We start from the raw sequence: 12,172 nt of genomic DNA, 5'->3' as shown, positions 1-12,172 counted from the left end.
CAACAGCACTGTAAAATTCTTTCAGTGATTTTTCAGTGATTGGTTCAAAAGTGGTCATGATACTATAGCCCTCAATCCAAATTGACTTTGTGATATCAAGACACGTGATATTTAATATATATTCCAATGGATACTTGCATATGGCATTTCTGGTGCAGGTTTCTGAAAGTGTCCCAGAAGAATATATTTCAAGATTCTAGCCCTTAATGGCTGTGATTGATAGCACATGAGCATTGCAGATGTAATGTACAGGTGTAGGTACAGCAGAATTGTACTTCAGGGATAAGTAATGTTCATGTTGATCTTACTTCTTAAGCTTCAGAATTAGCATTTTCCAATTTCATAATAAGAGCAGGAACCATAATTTGCCAGCCTGGTGACCATTTATTGAGCACTATTCAAGTAGCCTTCTCTGTTGCTCTTCATCATCTGTGCATGTGTCTGCTGACAGATTAAAATGTTTGTTCAGCATGGGGTTACAGAAATGGCGTTAACTTTCACTTCAGTGAATTTAATATCCATTGTAGCTTCAGGGCATGCAGAGGGGAGCTTTACGCCTAAGGCCTAAAGTCACCACTTTTTCTTAATGGTGCATGTCGCTACAGTCTATGAAGTGTATGAATCTTTGCAAATGTTTTCTTCCTCTTTTTGATGAAAGGGAGGTGGGGAGAGAATAAAAATTTCCCTAGAAATGCTAAATTATATTTTACTGTGATTTATATTCATATGTCAAGCAATGCTTTCTGTGCAAGCCCCCATCAAAGCAAGTGCACTTTGCCCCCCAAAGTGTGTATGGGTTATACTCCTCACCTTTTTGAGTTATGTGCTAAATAGCACACTGGTTTACTGGTGGAATGCACTGGACTGCAGTTCTGGCACCTTCTGTTCTTGAAAAAAAACAACAACAGTGCCCACACCTGCTCTACCGAGAGAGAGAGGGGGGGGGAAGAACTGCCTTTCTAGTTCTGCTTTGTCTGAAGGTGACCGCCAGCTAAGACAATTGCTTGGGCCATTTCCTGCAAGCTACAAAAGGAGGGGAGGCAAGACTGGGATGCAGTGCCTTTAAGAGCTGGTCAGGCCTGTGAAAGTTGGACTCTGTTGCCACTGGATGGAAAGCTGAACAGCAAGCCAGGCTCTGAACATTCCATTAGGTTTTTCCCAGAAAAGGGAGGCAAAGCAGCTATGTGGACTGCAATGGCACCGTTCCGGGTCACCGGATATATTTTTTTTTGCCAAGCGTTGGAAAGTGCAAACTGCAGGAGCCAAGGAAACTCATATCACCCGCCTTCAATGTCAAGAGCAGAATTATGAACTCCTGAGTTCCTCTCCAACACAGATTTTATTATGAGCCGCAGAAGAACTCATACCTACTGTATTGACTGTTCTCTCTCAGTTCATCTCTTCTCCCATCTTTGACTCTTAAATTTCTGTTACAGCAGCTTTCCAGGCTTCTAGATACTTGGGACATAATTGCCCAGGGTGCCTGACATTGTATACTTCCCTAACTCCTTCCTTTTTCTGCTGTCACTGAGAAGGAAGGAGATGAGGGTGAGAGACAATAGGGAGACAACAGTCACTACCAAAAACTGATACAAAATGATTTTTTTGTTCCTTATTTCCAGAAGAAAATATTCAAACTGGTCAGTCAAAAGAAACATCAATAATGTCAACTTAGCCTCTTTTTCTGTAGAATTACTGCTTAACTTAATATTCAGTATATATTTACAGCAGAATCCTATACACATTTACTCAGAAGGAAGTCACACTATTTTAAATTAGGCTTACCCCTTTACAAGTTGTTTAGGATAATGTACTGGTCCATTCTACAGGTCAAGATGCCAACCTATAAGTACACTACTGTGCCACTTGAAATCCCAGTTTGGTTGGAATGTGTCAGTAAAATTAAAGGTGCCAAACAAACCAGTACTTTGAATGGCTTCACTTTGCTCTTTCCAACCACTCCTTCTCACTACAGATCCACATTATGGCAATCTGAGTAGTATCTAATCTAAATAGTATCATGTTTTGTTAGTGGTATAAATATCTCCAAGGAAAGAAATACCCGTCTAGATGTTGTAGACCAACCCTCTTCCCAGTCCTTACCCTGCCCTTCTTGTGTGCAGCTTGATTATGAGACCAACCTTTCCATCTGGTTAGATTTGGAAACAGAAAACAGAAGAGGCAGCTAAACAGGGACAACACATATGTGGTAATGGATAAGTGGGACCCAGATGGAGATCAAGCAAGTGAGCAGGCTTTATGCCCAGCCCTCACATCTAAGTTAAATGGCCTCAGGGCAGAGATCTTGTGGAATAAATTCCTGGCTTACAGAAACATTTGGCTTCCTCCAGAAGGCCGGTACTGCCAAGAGACATTAAGCATTTGCATCTAAAAATATTTTGCAGGTATCAGGCTCTGTTCTTTCCTTGGGTTGATGACAATTTAATCGTCCACTGGAGAGACAACATACAGTGAAGGAGGAACAGGGGCTGCCTATCAGCTGCTTCTATACTGAGGGTGTATCTATGGCCAAATGACAATAGGGTGTTTCTGCATAAATTTGTTGGATGCTTATCCAGTCCATTAAAAATTGGAGCTTGAGCAATCAAACAGAGACATCTGGTCAAGTTACCTGGAGTATTGAAAAGGGACATAAAGAGAGATCTGGAAAGTGGACAAAAGTGTGATCAGACATTTCTAGTATGCATCAGGCTTGTTGTCAGGACATCATCTAACAGATTCCCAGGCTAATATATGCCTATATATCTATATAAAATATTTGAAGCTGTAGCTGGTTTATTCCTTGTGTAGCTTTGGAATCTGGCTCAGACGTCTCATCAGAGTTTTATGTTAGTGAGCGTTAATCATCTTTCAGTTTAGTGCTGGTTATAAAAAACTGATTCTTTACTTTTGCCTTGCATAGCAACAAAACCTGAACCCAACACAAACATAAAACCATGCAGCATTTAGGATGGATAGATAGATAGTTTATTTATTATTACATTTCTATACTACCCTTTATCCAAGGCTCACAGGGTGGTTTACAATATAAAAACACAAAAATGCATAATATAACAACAACAAAAATACCCTCCACATGGTTTAAAACATCATAGATTGTTTAATTAGCCAAAGGCCTGAGTGAAGAGGAATGTTTTTGCCTGGCACTTAAAGATGTTTAATGAGGGCACCAGGCAAGCCTCCCTTAGGAGAGCATTCCACAAGTAGAGAGCTACAGAAGAAAAGGCCCATTCTCATGTTCAGGCCTTCCAGACCTCACACAGAGGAGGCACATGAAGAAGGGCCTTAGATTATGATTGGAGGGTCTAAATTGGTTCATATAGGGAAAGGAGGACCTTGCGGTATTGTGGTCCTGAGCTGTTTAAGGTTTTATACAAAACCAGCACTTTGAATTGGACCCAGAAGCTAATTGCCAGCCAGTGCAGTGGGGCCAGGATTAGCTTTATATGCACAAACCATCTTGCCTCAAGTGAGCAACAGCTGAAGTTTCCAAACTGTCTTCAGAAGCAGCCCGAGGTATAACATGTTGCAGTAATCTACCTAGAGATTACCAGAGCACACACAACAGAAGGTAAGCTATCCCTGGAGGCACAGCAGGGCCACCAGCCAAAGCTGATGGAAGGCATTCTGTGTCACCAAGACCACCTGAGCCGCAAGTGACAGCAAAGGGTCCAGAAGTACCCCCAAGCTGCATACTTGCCTTCAGAGGGAATATAACCCCATCATGAGCAGGCAACCTCCCACCCATCCAGTCTAGGGAACCACTCACCAACAGTGGCTCAGTTTTATCTGAGTTTCCGTTTATTAGCACTCATTCAGTCCATAACAGGCAAGACACTGGTCCAGCACATCCACTGCCACACCTGCAGATGTAAAGGGGAAGTAGAGCTGTGTATCACCAGCATGTTGCTGACAATGTGCTCCAAACCGCTGGATAACCCAACTCAGCAGTTTCATGCAGAAGTTAAACAACATGGGGTATAAAACTGAGCACTGAGGAACCCCACAATGAAGGCTCCATAGGGACATAGAGCCAGGGCTGTCTTAAGCATGCCCAGAGTTGTTGACCTTTTCTCTTTTTTAGGGAGAGAACTCCCAAAGTTGTTGACCTTTTTTAAAGGAAATAGTAGTTTACCTTTAGAACGGTTACGGGACGCAGGGACTCACAGCGCAAACCAACGGGGCTGCCAGCATCCCACACACAAGGGCGTACAAAGGTGGGTGCAGCTTCCATGCTGGGGACGATGACACAAAATGTCAGGTGGCGCAGTCGCCGTGCTATCAGCTATGCGTGCAGCACCTGGACTGCTGTGACATGGGTGCTGCATGATGCATCCTGTTGCGTGCTCCAAGCTGCGGGTTCCTTTGCTGGCTTTTCTGCAATCGGTGCATGCTCCCAGCGCCACCCAACATGGGGTGCCAGTGCAGAATGACGGGGAATGCAACTGGCAGCAGAGAAAAGATCTCCAGACGGGATCCACACACTCCTATTTTTGGGGTTTTGTTGCTGCCGTCGGTGCTGTTGCCGTGTGGCGGATCCCATCCAGAAATGTTTCCTCCACCAAAGAAAGCCACCAAAGAAACCCGCAGCTTAGTGCATGCAACAGGATGTGTCGTGCAGCACCCACAACATTACATAGCACTCTGGGCGCAGCACTGAGACAGCAAGAGCCGACAGTCGAGTGGAACAGAGCCCGTTGGAGCGCCGTGGGGTCTTCTGCTGCAGACGGCTCAGCGCGAGTTCGGGGGCGAGCATTGGAGTCTGGAGAAGAGCCGCCCATAGCAGAAGAGCCCGCAGCACTCCAACAGGTTCTGCTCTGCTCGGCTGTTGGCAGCTCTTCCCTGGACTCCAACGCTTGGCCTCGAACTCTCGGCCTGGCGCCCCTGAGAGCCCGGCACCCGGGTGCCGTGCACCCCTAGTGCCAATGGTTAAGACGGCCCTCTGAAGAGCACTCCCCAAACATCACCCTCTAGAAGCAACTATACAAGTACGACCGGAAGAACTGGAAAGCAGTGCCTCCCACCCGTAACTCTGGCAACTGCTCCAGAAGGATACAATAGCCAATGGTATTGAAAGCTGTTGAGAGGTCAAGGAGAATAAACAAGGACACATTTTCCCTGTCTCTTTCTTGACAGAGGGCATCATACAGGGTGACCAAAGCAGTTTCTGTACCAAAACTGGGCCTAAACCCCAATGAGATGGATCTAGAAAATCAGTTTCCTTCAAGAGTGTCTGGATCTGGTATACAACCACCCACTCAAGAACTTTGCCCTAGAAGGGAAGATTGACAACTGGCCAGTAGTTACTTAGATTATCCAAATCCAGGAGGGTTTGTTGTGGAGTAGTTTTACCAGTGCCTTTTTCAAGCAGGCAGGGACTACCCCCTCTCTCAAGGAGAGAGCCATCTGTCCCCTCCCTGCTAGTTTTATCAGCCAAGAGAGGCAAGGGTCCAGAGCACAAGTGGTCACTCTCACTGATCTAAGCACCTAGTCCACCTCCTCAAGCCTTGCTAACTGAAACTCATTCAACACAACAGGACTAGACAACAGCTCTGGACACCCCTTGAGATTAATCTGCTATAACAGTAGTGTCAAGATCTCCGTGGATGTACAAAGACACAGTGAGGTACCATCGGTTCTCCCATGAGAATTAAGACTATCTGATAAATGATGTTAGTTTTCAGCTCACTTTTAAACAAATGGCTAAATTTAAGTATCTTTATAAATTACCAAAAATTCAGTATAAGTGTCATCATTAGTAGATTGCAAGATATGTGAAATTATTATTAGCTATATATTTATCTTGTACTTCCTCCAATGAGCTCAGCACAATGAAAGGTTACTCTATCTCATCATATCCTGACAACAGCCATTTTGGGTACCTTAAGAGATAATGACTGACCTAAGGTGATCCACTGAGCTTCATGGTTGAGTAAGGATTTGAAGCTGGGTCTCTTATTAACACTCCTAGTCCAATATTCCAATAGTTCTAACAGGTACTGTCTTATGCAGGATATAGTTTACAATAAACAAAAGCTACATTTACTCAGAGAGAAAGGCAGCCTTTCTTTTTTTTTCATTTTTATTACAATTAACACAGAAGCCAAAATAGCTTGGGAAAATAAACAAGCATGATCTGTAGCCTCAGCCCCACTGATTAATTTCTAAAAATGTAGATTGCCAATTAGCTTGATTAAAGTCTGACTTACAGTCCTAATTATGATAATGATGGGCACAATCCAGACCTAGCAAAGCTCTAGACGTAGCACAGATTTTAATAATAACTGTGTGTATAATTCACTCTTGAAATTTGATTGGATCATGACCTATTTTATTTACATATAAAACAACAATCTCAGGCATTTGGGGATGCTTTACTCAAAATAATATAATAAAACTACACCAGGAACCATATGTGAAGTAGGCAGTGGGCGGCTTTTCAGATGTCTGGAGGCATTAAAACTGATATGTGTGTGTGTGGGGGGGGAGCAACATCATTGCCTCCAACATGCATTCATTAGAATAAGTTGAAAGATGGGCATGTCCTATGGTAGATGTCTATGCAGGTTCTAGTGAACACATGCAAGTCAGGGGATGGAGCCTGCTCCTGTGATACTGCTCACTCCCACTCATATCCGTATTACACCGTTGGCACTTTTGGAAAGTCCTATAGGCAGGGGCAGCTAGAGACATTCGGGGCAGAGCAGAATGCAGAAAAATGAATGGAGAGGCCAGCAGGAAGGTGAGAGGTCAGCAGGTGTGTCAACAAAGATCTGCTATGTAAGCCATGCCTCTGCCAGTGCTCAACCTGTATATTTGTAAGTAAGCACAGATTTTGCAAACCACCAATGTAGCATCTGGGCAGAAACCACTGAAATGGATGGGGAAATCTGGATGTATGGCAGCCCATGTCAGAAGTGTAGATTTTGGCAAATTTCATTAAAAATAGCCCCAAAGCTCCCTCTATTTGAGATTTTGGAAAAAGAAGCTCAACAACTTTGAGCAAAACTAAAAAAGAAAAGCTCTATAAGTTGGGCCACAAAGAAACAAACAAAAACCTTGCCCATAAAGCCTGAACAACTCTTGTTTCCGGGTTTTCACTTTTTGAAATATGGCAACCCTACACCAATGAGCTTTGAGTGACTAACTTCCAAAGGAAAACAAACAGGTAAGCGCTGAGCCACTGTTTGTATAAATGGGACGCATGTAACAGTGTGATCAAGATATTATTTTCATTATTTAAACCCTTAATAGTTTACTGCAGCAACCACCACCACCTCTTGCCACCCCCTCTTTGTGCACATCAGATAGGCACCATCTGTATTGCTTTTCAGTGTTGGTTGAAACCTTTCATTTTCAGCAAGCCACTTACTAAGTTGAGCTCCTGATCCCCGTCTGCATCTGATTTAGATAAGGCATTGTTTTTACATATGGAATTGGGTTTATTTGTTTTTGCATGTGGAGTTGATGTTAATTGTTTGTATTTATTGTGAAGAAATCTTGAGATACTTTTATAGGAAGGGATTCCTAAATTAAACCAAATAAATGAGTAAGTAAATAAAATTATGGGCACTGTAGCTGCTAGAAAGACAAAAGGGTACAGCTAGTACATCATGAATCAAACCCCAATCTAAATCAGGCTCAGCATATCACAGAAGGGGCCTACAGCCCGAGCAAAGGGAGGAAGTAACCAGTGATGAATCCATGCAGAAGTATGCCCTGCTGGCAGACCACTGACCTCCACTGCAGAGACAGCTGCTCTCCAGCCCTCCTGGCTGAAATGTTCGGAGAGATATATTGCACTACAGATGGAAAGTGTGGGCAGGAGGAATGGCCAGGGAAAAAAGACCTCAAAGAAATATATTTCCATAGTCTGCAGCAGAATAATATCATAGATTTATTTTTAAAATCCATGCACTAAAAGGGCCTCCAGGTGTATTGAGGGAAAAAGAAATCCAAGAGTGAGCTTTGCACGTATACAACACACTTGGGGGGTGGGGTGGCAGAAGACTCAGTGTGAGCTATGTAAATGAAGGGCAGAGAGAGGCCATAACCCAGTATTAGTGAGGGAAATAGAACATGGGCACATTGTCCACCATCCCCAAGCTCTGTTTATTGTGGACTACTCCTCAGAACATACTATCAGGCAAGGAGAAAAAATTGAGAACAAATAAATATTCAGGATAACCAGTAGCCTGGAATGAAAAGAATCACATAAAGTACACTACTGATCCCCTTCATGGATCACTGCCTTGCCGTGGCGAAGGGGCTTGAAGAACTCAGAGAAGCTATGAACTACGCCGAGCAGGGCACCCAAGATGAACAGGTCATAGTGGAGAGTTTTGACCAAACGTGATCCACCTGGAGTAGGAATCGGCAAGCCACTCCAGTATCCCTGCCAAGAAAACTCCATGGACAAAGACAACAGGCATATAAAAGTTATGACACTGGAAGATGAGCCCCTCAGGTTGGAAGGTGTCCAACATGCTACTGGGGAAGAGCGGAGGACAAGTACAAGTAGATCCAGAGCTGATGAAGCGGCTGGGCCAAAGCCGAAAGGACGCTCAGTTGTGGATATGCATGGAAGCGAAAGGAAAGTCCAATGCTGTAAAGAAAAATATTGCATAGGAACCTGGAATGTAAGAACCATGAACCTGGGTAAGTTGGATGTGGTCAAAAATGAGATGGCAAGAATAAATATTGACATCCTGGGCATCAGTGAGCTAAAATGGACGGGAATGGGCGAATTCAGTTCGGATGACTACCATATCTACTACTGTGGGCAAGAAACCCGTAAGAGAAATGGAGTGGCCCTCATAGTCAACAAAAGAGTGGCGAAAGCTGTACTGGGATGCAGTCTCAAAAATGATAGAATGATCTCGATACGAATCCAAGGCAGACCTTTTAACATCACAGTAATCCAAGTTTATGCACCAACTACTGGTGCTGAAGAAACTGAAATTGACCAGTTCTATGAAGACTTACAAAACCTTATTGAAGTGACACCAAAGAAGGATGTTCTGCTCATTATAGGGGATTAGAATGCTAAAGTAGGGAATCAAGAGATAAAAGGAACAACTGGCAAGTTTGGCCTTGGAGATCAAAACGAAGCAGGGCAAAGGCTAATAGAGTTCTGTCAAGAGAACAAGCTGGTCATCACAAACACGCTTTTCCAACAACACAAGAGACGACTCTACACATGGACATCCCCAGATGGGCAACATCGAAATCAGATTGATTATATTCTCTGCAGCCAAAGATGGAGAAGCTCTATACAGTCAGCAAAAACAAGACCTGGAGCTGACTGTGGCTCAGATCATCAGCTCCTTATAGCAAAATTCAAGCTTAAACTGAAGAAAGTAGGAAAAACCACTGGACAGGTAAGATACAATCTAAACCAAATCCCTTATGAATACACAGTGGAAGTGAGGAACAGGTTTAAGGATTTAGATTTGCTGGACAGAGTGCCTGAAGAACTATGGATGGAGGCTCGCAACATTATACAGGAGGCAGCAACTAAAACCATCCCAATGAAAAAGAAATGCAAGAAAGCAAAGTGGCTGTCCAACGAGGCCTTACAAATAGCGGGGGAGAGAAGGCAAGCAAAATGCGAGGGAGATAGTGAAAGATACAGGAAATTGAATGCAGATTTCCAAAGAACAGCAAGGAGAGACAAGAAGGCCTTCTTAAACGAGCAATGCAAAGAAATAGAGGAAAGCAACAGAATGGGAAGAACCAGAGATCTGTTCAAGAAAATCGGAAATATGAAAGGAACATTTCGTACAAAGATTACCATAATAAAGGACAAAAGTGGTAAAGATCTAACTGAAGCAGAAGACATCAAGAAGAGGTGGCAAGAATACACAGAGGAATTATACCAGAAAGATATGGATGTCTCGTACACCCCAGGTAGTGTGGTTGCTGACCTTGAGCCAGACATCCTGGAGAGTGAAGTCAAATGGGCCTTAGAAAGCACTGCAAATAACAAGGCCAGTGGAAGTGATGGTATTCCAGCTGAACTGTTTAAAATTTTAAAAGATGATGCTGTTAAGGTGCTACACTCAATATGCCAGCAAGTTTGGAAAACTCAGCAGTGGCCAGAGGATTGGAGAAGATCAGTCTACATTCCAATCCCAAAGAAAGGCAGTGCCAAAGAATGCTCCAACTACCGCACAATTTCACTCATTTCACATGCTAGCAAGGTTATGCTTAAAATTCTACAAGGAAGGCTCAAGCAGTATGTGGACCGAGAACTCCCAGAAGTGCAAGCTGGATTTAGAAGAGGCAGAGGAACCAGAGACCAAATTGCAAACATGCGCTGGATTATGGAGAAAGCTAGAGAGTTCCAGAAAGACATCTACTTCTGCTTCATTGACTATGCAAAAGCCTTTGACTGTGTTGACCACAGCAAACTATGGCAAGTTCTTAAAGAAATGGGAGTGCCTGATCACCTCATCTGTCTCCTGCGAAATCTCTATGTGGGGCAAGAAGCTACAGTTAGAACTGGATATGGAACAACTGATTGGTTCCAAATTGGGAAAGGAGTACGGCAAGGCTGTATATTGTCTCCCTGCTTATTTAACTTATATGCAGAATTCATCATGCGAAAGGCTGGGCTGGATGAATCCCAAGCCAGAATTAAGATTGCCGGAAGAAATATCAACAACCTCAGATATGCAGATGACACAACCTTGATGGCAGAAAGTGAAGAGGAATTAAAGAACCTTTTAATGAGGGTGAAAGAGGAGAGCGCAAAATATGGTCTGAAGCTCAACATCAAAAAAACGAAGATCATGGCCACTGGGCCCATCACCTCCTGGCAAATAGATGGGGAAGAAATGGAGGCAGTGAGAGATTTTACTTTCTTGGGCTCCATGATCAGTGCAGATGGTGACAGCAGTCATGAAATTAAAAGACGCCTGCTCCTTGGGAGAAAGGCGATGGCAAGCCTAGACAACATCTTAAAAAGCAGAGACATCACCTTGCCAACAAAGGTCCGTATAGTAAAAGCCATGGTTTTCCCAGTAGTGATGTATGGAAGTGAGAGCTGGACCATAAAGAAGGCTGATCGCCGAAGAATTGATGCTTTTGAATTATGGTGCTGGAGGAGACTCTTGAGAGTCCCATGGACTGCAAGAAGATCAAACCTCTCCATTCTGAAGGAAATCAGCCCTGAGTGCTCACTGGAAGGACAGATCATGAAGCTGAGGCTCCAATACTTTGGCCACCTCATGAGAAGAGAGGACTCCCTGGAAAAGACCCTGATGTTGGGAAAGATGGAGGGCACAAGGAGAAGGGGACGACAGAGAATGAGATGGTTGGATGGTGTTCTTGAAGCCACTAGCATGAGTTTGATCAAACTGCGGGAGGCAGTGGAGGACAGAAGTGCCTGGCGTGCTCTGGTCCATGGGGTCACGAAGAGTCGGACACGACTAAACGACTAAACAACAACAACAACAACAACAACACACTACTGATAAGTCTAGAGCCTTTCTAAGATTGTGGCTAGCTATCATTAATGGTTAAGAATATTACAAGTGACAAATTTCCATGCCTTTCTAACTCCAAAATGCACCTTTCTAAAGCCATAAGAAATATGAAGCAAAATCTTTGGTCAGTTACTTATATTTTCTAGTCGCATAGCCACCAGACACCCGGCACCACTCAACCAGACCTATTAACTTCTATGATCCATCCTAACAAGGGGTCATCACCATTTTTTAAACCATTGCTAGCATTCCAAAAGCCAGTCGTTAGCCTACCCTATGGATGGAGAACCTACTGCTCTCCAAATGTCATTGGGCATCTCCCATTATCTCTTACTATTGGCTAAAACAAGCTGAGAATGATGGAACCTGGAGTCCAACACCATCTGAAAGAACTCAGGTTCTCCATCTGGCACTGGGTTTTTCCCTTAGAATTCCTGAGCAATGGTATAAGGCTGCTAGTACGAAGTAAACAAATATCTTCAAGTTAGACATTTAATTTAGGTTGCAGTTTCAAACACAGTTTCTTGATTGTCAGACTTATTGAAACCAGTATGATGAGTAAATATTCTGAAGTACTACATTCATGCACAGTGGGGATGTTTCTTAAAGTTTAATATCCTATAAATAGCTTGCTCCCTCAGAATCAACCATGTACTCACCCC

This window comes from Podarcis vaucheri (genome assembly GCF_965113315.1).
Source record: "Podarcis vaucheri genome assembly, chromosome: 8".
Taxonomy (NCBI): domain Eukaryota; kingdom Metazoa; phylum Chordata; class Lepidosauria; order Squamata; family Lacertidae; genus Podarcis; species Podarcis vaucheri.
This window is presented reverse-complemented; position numbering follows the sequence as displayed.